The sequence below is a fragment of the Rhincodon typus genome, chromosome 24 (genome assembly GCF_021869965.1).
Source record: "Rhincodon typus isolate 14 chromosome 24, sRhiTyp1.1, whole genome shotgun sequence".
NCBI lineage: Eukaryota > Metazoa > Chordata > Chondrichthyes > Orectolobiformes > Rhincodontidae > Rhincodon > Rhincodon typus.
Window position 1 is genome coordinate 82,275 of NC_063355.1, and position 11,406 is coordinate 93,680.

At 40.7% G+C, this 11,406-nt stretch overlaps 1 long non-coding RNA gene across 1 annotated transcript in view; it reads left to right on the forward strand.

The window, feature by feature from the left end:
• LOC125485988 overlaps positions 1–5,183 on the forward strand; it is a 76,757-nt gene extending 71,574 nt beyond the window's left edge. The window contains exon 4 of the long non-coding RNA XR_007264698.1: positions 4,580–5,183. This is a non-coding gene — a long non-coding RNA (uncharacterized LOC125485988). The remainder of the gene's footprint in view (positions 1–4,579) is intronic.
• Positions 5,184–11,406: the final 6,223 nt, after the last annotated feature.

Here is an 11,406-nt window from a genome sequence, read left to right on the forward strand (position 1 = left end):
TCTGAAGAAGGGTCGAGGCCCGAAACGTCAGCTTTTCTGCTCCTCTGATGCTGCTTGGCCTGCTGTGTTCATCCAGCTCTACGCCTTGTTATCTTTGTTTTATTTACTGACAGGTTGCACACTTCTTAAAATAATTTGTCTAATTGGCAGTTGAAAAAATGCATGAGCCAATCATTTAGCAATGTAAGTAACAAAGTAATATTGTGATTTAGTGCAGAAAACAATCTAAATTATCAGTAACTTTGAATTAAGAGGTGCATACTAAAGCTGCCATATCAATACATGTAAGGCAGTCTCCTGGACATTACCGCTTCGCTGTGCTGTGTCATTAAACCATGCTGTTGACAAACATGCGAGCCTTCAGGCCAGATCACAGGTAAACATCTTCCCTTCCAAACTAGGGTTTCTAGTTTAGTATCTTAGAATATATTAAAAATGATTGAATGGTGAAGCAAGATCTATGACCTGCCTTTGCCTGGATCAATATTATTGCCTTTGATCCTAAAATAATTGTAAAGATTGCCATACTGTTTGGATTCCTGGTCGTGAATATGCCATTTGAAGTCTACATTGCAATGTTTGAAATTTTCGAAGCTACCCTCAGCTATGTCTTGCTATGTTCAAAGCACAAGTAGGACTCCAGTGAACCCAATTAATAAGTCTTTTTTAACACTGTTTGGCACAGGCATTGAAATGTGAATCAAATGAGGATGCATTTAATCGCTAAGAACTGGACATTAGTAAAATTTTGTATTGATCCACCTTGCAGTTTGTCCTCACATTTACTTGAGACAAACTCTATGGCTGAACTCTTAGATTCCTGAATGGGAGCTTATGTTCTATCATGTATGTTGTTCAATAATTACAGCGTTCTCATTTTGTAATGCCTGATATTTCAAAAACTGGAGCATTGTACTGTCTCCGTCTTGGTTTCCGTTTGCTTCTAGCATTCCTTTTTGAGGGTAAAATTGGCCAGAGAGGCACTAGTGGTTTAGGAACGTTCCCTTTGATTCCAACTGAAAAATACTCTTGTTGATTTCGGCTGTGAAATTTTTTGACAGTGTGCCCTGTTTTCCTGACAAACTCCATTAGAGAGGAAATTTTGTGAACTTCCTGTGAAATCCTGGGATTTCTTCTCACATTAAAGACACTACCTTAATACAAATTGTTGTTAAAAAGAAACTCATTAACGCTGACCATTATGATTTTAATTATCACAAACTTGTAAACACTTTGTTGAACTTTGTTTGTGTCATTGGTTACGTTGATAATAGTTTAGTTTTGGAGGTGAGTTCCTATTTCCAGTACTAAAGGAAATGTTTCCAAATGCTTCACATGCATATTCAGAGATGGAATTTGTTTCAAAACATAATTACAAAGAGTATCATGTTGTACTACACAATAGTCGCATCCTAGAATCACTCAATTATATTTATATCGTGTTTCTTGCTTGATGCTGAAAATTACAAGGCAGTATTGTTGCTTTCCGGATGACTGAGATACAGTGCTCGTAATTTCTGAAACTGATACAATGCTTCCAGAAGCTTTAATGTGAATGCCAAGGTTGATTTAGTTTTTTAGCTGTCTCCATGTATTTTTAACTTGATAAAGTACATTTATGTTCATTCTTGTTTTATTTTTATCTACCTATTCTGTTCGGGTCTCAATAGTTGGTGGATTTGGATTTGCTGCAAATGCTGAATCTGTGACCAAGTTTTTTACAAAAGGCTGTGCTCTGGCTGAAAGTGTTTGAAACAGATTTTTAATAAAGCTCTCAGGAACATGTTTGCAATTGTGCAAAGTTTTATAGGATGTGCAAAAACCGATTTCCTGACATAAACGGGGATTGTGTAGAAAAGTGATAAGGGCAGCTGAAAACTTCTCGGCTTGTACTTCTGACTGGTTTTAAGTATTTTTGAAAATGAGCTAAGTAGCTTAACAAAACACCCTCAAAGCAGAAAATTCCACTGAATTCTGCCCAAGCTTATTTAACTGTGTAAATTTGAAAGGCTAGTGAATTTATGCAATTTATTGTAATGCAACAAAACCCAAGTTGCTGGAACAGCCCAGCAGGTCTGGCAGCATCTGTGAAGGAAAAAACAGAGTTAACATTTCGGGACCGGTGACCCTTACTCAGAAAACAGTTTTTCCTTGACAGTTGCTACCAGACCTGCTGGGCTTTTCCAGCATCTTTGGTTTTGTTTCTGATTTACAGCGTCCGCAGTTCTTTCGGTTTTTATTGTCATACAGATTGACTAGTATCGAGTAATAGTGAGTAATTGGCATGTTTGTGAATCGGCAAAAGCAGAACCATTTGTAATGACGTCAGTGGTTGAATAGCCTACTGACTTTGTTAAGGTTGTCTTGATAACAGGTTCCATCATCTATGGAGCTTAATCCCAGCAGGAATCATGAGTGGGGGTAAAATTGGAAGGAGGAAAACAAGGTCACTGCATTAATTGTTGGATAAGATATTACTTCCGGTCAAACTCTGCATTTGAGAAAAAAAAGTCTCTTGAGTTCTGTAGATTCAACCACATTGGTGATTCAGCTGTCGAGGGTCTTCATTACAATCAGTTCAGGCAATCTTCATATACTGTTTTTAACAGACATATAGAGTGATGCTCTCACTGAGGGTGCCGAGGATCAGAGATCACCTGACACAGGCTTGCGCAAAGCAGAATAATCTTGTGTTCAACCTAGCAAAAATGAGACTACTGTTTGAGTCATGAGATGGCAGGCTTCTAATTAGTTCCTTCATTGGAAGTTCAAGGATAGACTCTTCAGCACAGTTATAAAGAAGGAATGTGCATTGATGTACTACCTTTATTGCATCTCTCAGTAAAGTTGGAAAATATTTAGATATTAGGAATTGGTACAAAAATGAGATCACTGTTATCCAGTTAAGTGTGCACTGAACTGACCTTTGTGGCTCAGTCCTTTGATTAGAGGAGTTGGGAAGTCATGTGGAGGTTGTACAGGACATTGGTGAGGCCTCTTGTGGAATACTGGGTCCAGTTCTGGTCGCCCAGTTGTAGGAAGCATATTAGTAAGCTGGAGAGGGTTCAGAAAAAATTTACCAGGATGTTGCCGGGTATGGAACGTTTGAGTTATAAAGAAGGGGTGGATAGGCTGGGACGTTTTTCACTGGAGCGTAGCAAGTTGAGACGCGACCTGATAGAAGTTTATAAAATAATGAGGGTTATAGATAGAGTTAATGGTAGTTGTCATTTCCCTCAGGTGGGGAATTTCAAGACGAAGGGACACATTTTTAAGATGAGAGGAGAGATATTCAAAAAGGACATGAGAGGCTTTTTTTTTTACATATAAGGTGGTTTGTGTGTGGAATGAACTCTCTGTGGAAGTGGTGGATGTGGGTACGGCTACAACGTTGAAAAAACATTTGGATAGGTACATGACAGGAGCAGGCAGGTGGGACTAGTTTAGTTTGGGATTATGTTCGGCGTGGATTGATCACAGCGAGAGATCTGCTTCCTTGCTGTATGACTCTAAATAGCAATGAGGTGTATAGTTCATCTAGTTTTGGTAGTGTTGATTTGAGGGAAGAATGATGGCCATGGTAGATCTCCCTGCTGCTTTTTGCATATATCCATCAGATCTTTAACGTGCACCTGAGGCAGCCAGGCTCTTGTCATAATGTGTCCTGTGAAGGATGGCATCTTTTGCAATGCAGCATGCCTTCAAAATTTTAGCTTGATCCACATGTTGGAGTGTTGAAATGAGACTTGAATCAATGGCTTATCAACTCAATTAAGGATGCTGTCGAACTGACTGTGACTACATTGAACAATATAACACTGCTAATCGGTACTCAAATCTGAGTATGATTTAAACTGTACAACATGCATTGAATTTAATATTATAATTTCCTCCACACCTATTGAATGACAGTGGGATCAAAGCTACCTGATCATGTCTAGGTGGTGAGTAGAATTTGGCTAAGGTGTGTTTTTTATGAACAAAAATGATGATAAGAGCATCAGATACAGGAGCAGAATTAGGCCTTTCAGCCCATCGAGCCTGCTCCAGCATTTGATCGTGGTTAATATGTTTCTTCACTCCATTCTCCTGTTTTCTCAACTCCAATCTCCTATCTTCTCCTTGTAACCTTTTGATTCCCTTGCTAATACATCTGTGGTAAGCATCAGTGAAGTTCGTGTATAGTATAAATGCAGTGTTGGATTGTTAGGCATGCACAGTTTGCAAGGGAATATGAGAAAAAAACAGGTCCTTTATTTGGCAAAGTTCTTCATCTTTGTCACAGATGAAGCTGAATGGAGGTGATTTAGTTATCAGTATAGAAGAAGGGATAAGTGAATTGTCTTTTGGGTTCAACCAGGTCAAACCTGGATGACTTCCACCTTGATTATACTTGGTCTCGGGAGTGAAAATGCCGATTTTCAATTAGCAACTCTGTCATTGTGATAGATAGCACTTCTTTTCCTTTTTGTTCTTGTTTCCTGCTACCTTTCAGCAAAATGGATAGGTACATATTTGGAATGTACTGTTTTGTTAACATCATTTTGTAATCCGCTTCTCTTTGTCATTTCTTCCTCAGCTGTTGATAACGTTTTGGGTTGTTGGAGTGGCTGGATTTTTCCTGGAATTGAGTGTGAAATTCAGAAGACTGAAGCCCAGGCTTACTGTCTACCTTTCACGGAGGCCAAGCCTTGAGAGGACAGAGGAAGGAATGTGGCGAATCGTGATGGCAGAGAGAGAGAAGGGATAAGTGAGAGAATGAGCATTCCAGGCCACATATATAGAAAGTGACCACATTGTAGATGAAGAAAACGACAAGGACAGTGCTACTAATGAGGCTGCAGGGAAGAAGTCAAAAATAAAGAAACCACCGAAAAAGAAATCGCGTTATGAGAGAGCAGAGACCAGTGACCTAACTTCATTTTTGACAGAGGACGATGTTATCTACAGGCTTGGAAGCAAGTAATATTTCATTGTTTTTCTGGATGATGTTAAAAAGACAGTTATGGATGTCAACATGGCAAGGAAACAGCTTTATCAAGGGGTTCAGATGACATCATGAACTGCAAGTATAATTTAAGCCATGTTTAACGGTCGTTTAAACTCCAATTTCTGGTTATGGCCTTGAAAATAATTTTTTGTAGCTCTTTGTCCCTCTCATTATCCCTTCAGTAATAAGGTATTGTAATGACGTCATCTTTGTGCAGTTAATGTGTCATGATGATCTCCCTTCAGGTTGACTCAGTTATTTTCAGCTTATTGAAATATTTTATCATTTTGAGTTGGAGAAAATATTGCACTGTGAATACCTGGATGATAATTCAATATTGAAATGTCCAGTTAAACATCAAATAGAATGCATTAAATTGTCGTTTGCCACTCTCACCAGAATACCAGAAAATATCAATACCTCACCATATATTCTGCTGGCATTCTGAAGAATTTTGGGCAGCAGCCAGATTTGGAGTTGGAGACTTTTTATTTAGCATGTTCATTTCTAAGAGACAAATGAACTGCAGATGCTGGAATCCAAGGTAGATCCTCCTTGTCCTCACTTTCTACCCCATCAGCCTCCGCATCCAACGTATCATCCTCAAACACTTGCACCAGCTCCAATTAGACCCCACCACCTGGAACATTTTCCACTCCCACCCTTGTCTGCCTTCCACAAGGACCATTCCCTTTGCCACTCCTTAGTTTGCACTACACTCCCCACCAACCACTCCAACCACGTCCCCCCTTCCCCCAGCACCTTCCGCTGTAACTGTAAAAGATGCAACACCTGCCCACACAGCAGCTCCTTCACCTCCATCTAGGGTCCTAAACAGAACTTCCAGGTGAAACAGAGCTTCACCTGCATCTCCTCCAACGTAGTCGATTGCTTCTGGTGCTCCCATTGTGGTCTTCTGTACATGGGTGAGACCAAACGTAGACAAGGTGACCGTCTCGCTGAGCATTTTCACCTGGCCTGTAATGGCCAGCCTAACCTCCTGATCACTGGCCACTTCACCCCTCCCTCCCCACCCCATATGTCTGTCCTTTGCCTATTCCAGTTTCGCAGCAATTCAGAGCACCTTATCTTCTACCTCGGCCCCATACAGCTGGTGGAATCAACCTCGAGTTCTCTAATTTCAAACAACCTTCCCACCCATCCCCTAGCTCCCGATCCAGCTCCATGTCATCCCTTCCATTCCACCTACTGACTGGTAGCTGGAAGGGACAACCAGATTAATCCCTCCCATTGACCAACCAAGTTGTACCTACTACTGATGTCCACCTATCGCCACCATTCAGTTACCACCACTCTCCACCACCCCCCCCCACACAACCCCCCCCCCCCCAATCTGCAGCTCGCCCTACCCCCACATCCAGCCCTGAAGAATGGTAATACCCGAAACTGTGACTTCTCCTTTCCTCCAGATGCTGTCTGGCTTGCAGTGAATTTGGTGACCATTTGGATACTGTATTAATGCTGCCCAATGGCAACCAGTGTTGATGTTAGAAATTGTGAAACTGATATAGTTTAACATACCTCCATGCACTCCTTCCCGAACTCCACCAGAGATAGTACAATCTCAGCATTTAAAAGGCATTTGGGCAGGTATATGGATAGCAAAGGTTAAGAAGGAGATAGGCCAAATGCTGACAAATGGGACTAGTTCAGTTTAGGAAACCTGCTTGGAATGGGCAAGTTGGGTTGAAGGGTCTGTTTCTGTGCTGTATATCAATGACACTACCGTTGCTTAAATTCCAGTCTTTGAATGCTCCTGGTAGGTGAGTTTTACAAATATTCTTAGGTGACCCTCATTGTCTCCTCTTTGTGGTAAATGTCACCTTATGCTGAGCTGTGGATTCGTGTCAAGGGGAATAATTGGTCAAAATTATTCAATTGCTTTGTTTTTCTCGTTTTGCCCATTTTTGTCCTTTGCTTAGACAGCTTCCTCGTGATAGCAAATAGAAACTAGAAACCCTTGAGTATCTTAATTAAGTCCCCGTTCTTGAAAAGTGAACTTAGGCCATCAGCTGCTGATTTTCTGTGGGGTAACATCAAAGCTGAGCACAATTTATTCATTCCCCAGTGACCACATGCTTGTTCCTTCTGCAAGGATCGCTGGCTTCGGGGATTGTTGTGGCATAGTGTTGGTGTTCCTGTTTCTGAGCCAGGAGGCCCTGAGTTCAAGTCTTAGCTCCTCCAGAGGTGTGTCATAATATGTCTGAACAGGCTGATGAAAACAAAAAGACACTGGCTTAGTGATCAGCATTGAAGACATTGGTTTTACATAGGAATTGGGGCAAAATATCTTTTGCAAGCCATCTTGAATGATCTGTGCATATGTGTATACATAAACAGGCCCTGCTGTCCCTTTTTAGAGTTATACCTCTGTTGTATTGTCTTTAATGTCCAAAGTGCATAACTTTGCACATTGAACCTCAACTGCCAGTTATCCACCCAGTCCACCAAATGTCACCATCCCCTCAGTTTACAGTTGTTCCAAATTTAGTCTCATATGCAAACTTCGAAATTGTCCCCTGCTCACAAAATATTTCTTAGGCGGTAAAGGGGCCCAATCCCTCCCCCCATGAAACTCCAATACAAAACTTGCTACAGCCTGAAAAATATCTACTAACCATTATCCATCACTCTCTTTTTTTCTACCACTCAGCCAACTTTGTATCCATGTTGCCACTGTTACTTTCATACCATGACCTATAACTTCTGTCATGTCTGACGTCAATCAAACGTCTTCTTGAGATCCATGTATACCATGTCAATGGCGTTACCCTTGTCCGGCCCATTTTTACCTCTGCAAACATTTTGACTCGATCAATATTCCTAGTTACATATGTAACAGAATGGTTGTCCTCTTATCCCCAAAGCTTGTGACTGTTCTGCATTTTCCTGACATGTCTACATGGATACTTGCTATTCCAGAGGGTAGCTTGGAATAAAACTGAGCATGAGAACCAGACGGTCCATTTACATGCTGTCAATGGGCTTACTTATACTGATACTTATATGCCCATGGAAAAGCAAGACTGAATCCGTAATGCTTTAGTGTTGTGCCTGTTGTGATGTTTTCAATTTTTCAAGTAAAAATGTCTTACGCCATTGCTTCACTTTGGTGTTACACAGTTTTCAAAATTATTTCTTCAAATCAAATCCACATTTGGAAGGATACAAACAATATTCAGTCATTGTTAATACTGCTACTTGCAGCAAATGGACAAAACAGGAATGTCTCAATTCCTCCATTACCAGATGGTGAAATTACACCGCCAACTGAGCAAATATCACTGAACCTTTGACTGATCCTGTATATCGCTGCCAGCTGTCTGAACGCGCAGGCCTTTTCAAAGGCTCTTTATTATTGGCACTGTTGTGATAAAAACAAACTCTTCTCATTGCCTTTTATGTAATTTGTGGAAGCTTATGGACTGAAAGGATGGTTGTGCATTTGTACTTCTCTCCAGTCTATGCCTCCCTGCTGTAATGTTCGTAGGGTACCCGAAGTTTAATGAATGAGGAAACCACTACAAGTAACAATGGTCATTTATGATCCACAGGAATGCTTCTACAAAGTACGCATGCCAAGCATACCCTCCATGTACTAGGGAAAGTAAGCGTAAGTAACTGATACTAACATTTTCAGTATCTAAATAGATAAATTATATGTCACAGGGGCTTACAGCTACCTTTTCATGGTGCATATGTTTTCTCTTAATATGTCACACTGATTAACCCTGTGAAGAACAAACTGAAACATGCAAAGGATTTTGGGGATCTGTCTCCTCACCCACCACCGCCCTTCCTCATCGAACGGTAGCCTTTTACTTCTTGCCTTCGACAACAGCTGAAGCACCATAAGAGAAACTCTAAAGGACTTTGAAAAGAACTGATTTTCTAAGCAACACATCACATCCGAGTTCTCCACAATTTGAAAATGGCCCCTGACATCTGAGTTGCTGAATGATCTCCAGTGGCATCGGCTTTGGTGGTTTGGAAGATGTACTGTTTTATATGATTAGACATCTTGTACTCCGTAATGTACAATATCTACTGCTCAGCGCTAATTTAGAGTGATGGAAGAAGTTAATGCTGCTCTATCAAGTCAGTTCATTGATAATAGTAAAAGTGTTTGAGTGAATGTTCCAATAAAAAGAAGTGTGCTGTACAGAGTTGAGTTGTAATATAGATGGATTGGCTCTTGAATTTTGGAAATACTGAGTTAGTCATGGGAATGGAAAAGACAGAGGCTTTATATTTTTGGGTTTCTAATTTAAAATTGGGCTATCTAGTTGGATAACATTTAAACTTTTTACAGCTAGTCATATTTTAATATTTCACAATAAATGCCTGATTTATTTCACCTTGCAATACCAAGTTCCATTTTGCAGCTGTATGGTTACCACTGTAGTAACTCTCATAAGGAATGACAACAACCAAACTGTATTTTGTCCAAGAAAAATAAATGCATGCATCATTCTAATAATGAACCAATATGTGCATGTCTAGACTTTAATTCATCAGATCTGTTTCACTGAACTGTTTTGCTCCGTCTGAGAATTGGCTTTGACATTCTTAAAATGTGCATGCATTCATTCATTAGCACCTTAATCTTCAGTTTTCTGTACCATTTAAAATGGAAAATGGAAACATCGGGCTCTTTGCAGTTCAGTCATGTTCCTGCCATTTTTGGATCATTAAAATGTCAGAAGTCCTGCTCATCTCAGTCTTAAATTGGTGCTGCTTTATTCTGAGACTGCGCCCTCTGGTCTGAGACACTCCCGTGAAGGAGACGCCTCCATTATTCAGAGCATTGTGTCTAAGAGCTGGGAAGACACATTCCGACTGTACAGGACATTGGATAGACCACTGTGGATTACTGCGTGCAGTTCTGGTCACCCTGCTGTAGGAAGAATGCAGTTAAAGTTGAACGAGCTCAGAAAAGATTTACAAGAATGTTGCCAGGGTTTGGAGGGTTTGAGATTTAGGCAGTGGCTGAATAAACTGGGGCTATTTTCCGTGGAGCGTTGGAGGCTGAGAGGTGACCTTATTGAGGTTCATAAAATCATGAGGGTCATGGACAGAGTAAATCAAAAAGATGTTTTCTCCGTGGTGTGGGACCCCAAACCAAAGGGCATAGTTTTAAGGTGACAGGAGAAAGATTTAAAAGGGACCTCAAGGACAACTTTTTCACACAGACGGGATTGGGTTTATGGGATGAGCTGTCAGAGGAATTGACTGAGGCAGGTACAGTTTAAAAGGCATCTGGACGGGTATAGGAATAGGAAGGGTTTTGGGGGATATTGGCCAAATGCTGGCAAATGGGACTAGATCAGTTTCGGATATCTGGTCAGCATGGATTAGTTCGACCGAAGTCTTGTTGCCGTTCTATATTACTGTGAGTCTCTAAACGCCCTGTTGAATGTCTTGATTGTATCTGTCTCTTGCCCATTCCATGAAGTGTGTTCCATACCCTAACTACTCATGAAGCGAGAAAGCTTTTCTTCACTTCACGCTTGCTTCATTTACCCGAACCCTTTAAACCTATGGCCTGTTGTTGTTCCTTTGATGAGCCGGAATAGTCTCTCTTTATCTCCTCTATCCATCCTTCTCAGGATTTTGAAAACCTGTCTATCAGATCTCTTCTCCGTCTTGTTGTCTCCAAGGAGTCCTCACAACTGAAGTTTCTCATTCCTGAAACTGCTGTTGTGAACCATTTCTGACTCTCCCCAGTGCATTCACAGCTTTCATATAACATGGCATCCACAACTGTACACAATTCTCTACCAGAGATCCAGCAAATGTCTTTTCCAGTTCAACATCACCTCCTTCTTGTCCTCTAAGGCTCCAATAACAAAGCTGAGAATACCGTGTGCTTTATTAACAGCACTATCCGTCGGTCCTGCCACCTTCAATGATTTATGTACATTTACTGTCTTAATGATACTACATTGTTTTAATACTATTTACATGTGGTCTGCATCTCACATTTCTCTGCATTAAACTTAATCTGCCACCTATTTGTGCACTTCACCTGCTTGTCAATGGCCTTTTGGAGTTGTATACTGTCCTATTCACTGTTTACAATACTTTCAAGTTTTAGATCATCTGCAAAATTGAAATTGTTCGCTGCATGCTAATTTCAGACAATTAATTTACATCGGAAAAAACAAACCTTCCAATACTAACCCCTCATAGTAGCAGTGTGAGAGACAGAGATGGGCAAAAATTTCTCCAGTCATTGCCATGCTCTTCTTAACCATCACCTTCCCTTTCTTATCTAAACAAGTTGTATCCAGGAATATTCAACACCCAGTCTTACTTTTCTCTGATGTGGATGTGCTGGAGTTGAATGCAGTGGACAAGGTCAGAAATCCCATGACACAAGGTTGTAGTCCAAC